The 2,500-nt window shown below is 46.1% G+C and overlaps 1 protein-coding gene across 3 annotated transcripts in view; it reads right to left on the bottom strand.

Moving 5' to 3' along the window:
• Positions 1 to 2,500, bottom strand: part of LOC125311180 — an 86,958-nt gene that overhangs the window by 75,673 nt on the left and 8,785 nt on the right. The gene's annotated exons all lie outside the window — the stretch shown is intronic.

The raw sequence follows: 2,500 nt of genomic DNA, 5'->3' as shown, positions 1-2,500 counted from the left end.
AGGGCTCTAGAGCAGGCCAGCGAGGTCAGACAGCACAGTCTCTCACAGAGGCTTGTGTTTTTCACGACACCACAGTGTCTACAAATAGCTTTTTATCCCCTCTGAATAGACATTGTCATCTCAGGCAATTCGATGATCTCACCCCCCCCCCACCCCCCCATGAGAGAAGCTTTTCACTTCAGTGTGTTTGAAAGTCAGGGCGTTTCCTGGGCTCTGGTTTTAAGAAAATATAATATAAATAAAAGTAATCCATTATCCTCTTGTTATCTCCTTCAAGCCCCATCAACAAACACACACACACACACACACATAACCAGCTCACCACCTCATAGTGATGCTACCACACACAGGTACTTCCATGACTCACACACACACATCACATCATACTCCTCTTTCAAAGCACTGACCCTTTGACACGTAATGACGTCCATCTGAGCTTCACCCATTCATCTCTCTGTGGCCTCAGGCTGTGGTCTTGGCATGCAAGTGTACGCAGTACCACAGAGCCACTACGGAGGTGAGGAGAGGAGAGGTGAGGAGAGGAGAGGAGAGGAGAGGAGAGGAGAGGAGAGGAGAGGAGAGGTGAGGAGAGGTGAGGAGAGGAAGAGGTGAGGGGATGGTGGAGTAGGGTAGGGGTGGGTGGCATGTCACCTGTGGACCCCAGAGACATGGTACAGGTATCCAGACGTGACCACAGCCCCTGACAGCGCCTAGGAGGAGGGGGCTAGGGTGTCCCCCAAGCCTGCCACCTCGTTACTGCACCGCGGCGGTGACACATGTGGTGTGCATTAGGCGCTGCACTAATTGAAACAAATGACTGCGGGAGGAATTCTCCTCTGCTATCAGTTTAAACGCATACATATGTCACATACATGTAAATCGCAGATTAGTGGCTAACGAGGATTCGTGGCTTTCATGTCGAGCTTATAATTATCGCTTACACCTCGACGGCGGGCTTCGGCACATATGATTCGATTCAATTAGCTTCAGAGACACATTTCCCCCCCTGCCAGAGTTGTTTTGTGGGCCTCTTTTGGTATCTCCAGCTGAAACTAAAAAATCACCGCAATCCGAGCATTTAGCGTTTCGTGCATGCGATTGTGAGAGCGATTTTGCACTGCTAAAATCAAATCTCCCCGAGTTTACAGTTTGCACAGACTTTGCCAACTGTCACTCCCTGCTAACTCCCTCAGTCCCTTTTCAAATGTGCCACGCTGCTGGCTATCGCGTCTCACAGCCCTGGCTTGTTTATGCGCCGTGTGGCGTGCCTGTCACCTAGCAGCTCGTCATTTTGGGTGGCCCCCGTGCTTGCATGGGGGGTCTGGTGGAATACAGTGGGGGACCCCCCCCCCCCCATCTGTATTCCACGTGCTTGTTAGTTAGGCAGATAAGAAGAAAGGGAGCCACCAAAGGCGAACTGAACCCCTGTTCACACTGGGGGCAACAGCTCCTCCTCCTTCCCTCCCCATGGGCCTCTATACGGGGAAAGCCACCCAAGCCTTCCAGGAGGCAGTGGAGAACACACACACACACACACACACACACACACACACACACACACACACACACACACACACACACACACACACACATGAACACATACACACACAGCTGTGTGGTCCAAAAAAAGAATCCATCATCAATACTAATACTGTTGCAACATAGTGAGTAAGATCTGAAATAATCACCATCAATAATGGCCCCAGCTATGGCTCAACTGACTGGGGCACCTGCACCGTACGCCAGCGACCCGGGTTCGATTTCCTGCCCCGTGGTCCTTTCCGGATCCTACCCTGACTCTCTCTCCCATTCGCTTCCTGTCGTTCTCCACTGTCCTATCTGATTAAAGGCATAAAAAGCCTAAATATATTTATATATATTAAAAAAAAAGATCTGAAATAATTATATGGTACGGTTTTTTTGGTAAGCATACCTGAGAGTGTCTACAATGCTTAAGTCATTATTATTTTGTAGTTGACCTTGGTATTTAAAGTAACTTATTAATACTTTATCGTAAAGGGCAGGTATTTTGGTTTTCCAACATCCAAGTTTACATTTAAAATGTGAATAAGTACTCTATGATTTAAAATATATATTGTTTAATAGAATAATTAGGTACAACACATTTTTCAACAATTTCTTCACTTTAATCTACTATATCTTGATTTTACCTGGTTTTACCTGACTTTTGCTACTAATTTTAAATTATAGGCTACAGGCATCTTCTTGGACACCTATATAACCTTTTGACCTCTAGCAAGTTCATCCATTCAATTTTCCAATACAATAAAGAGTTTTTATATTAGTTTTTATTCTTAGTTTTACATTGATTATACCACCTGACTTCACTGTTGTGAATCATTTCAAACATTTCAATCAATCATTTCATGGACTCGGACACAGAAATCTGCATGTCACGTCATTGACCTGTGTATGCACTGTATGCACGCAACAAGGAGAGGAGTGCAGAATGATCGTGCCATCAGGCCGTTCTAGTGGT

This window comes from Alosa alosa, chromosome 18 (assembly GCF_017589495.1).
Source record: "Alosa alosa isolate M-15738 ecotype Scorff River chromosome 18, AALO_Geno_1.1, whole genome shotgun sequence".
Classification (NCBI taxonomy): Eukaryota; Metazoa; Chordata; class Actinopteri; order Clupeiformes; family Clupeidae; genus Alosa; species Alosa alosa.
The sequence above is the reverse complement of the archived record's forward strand: the minus strand, read 5'-3'. Positions and strand labels throughout refer to the sequence as shown.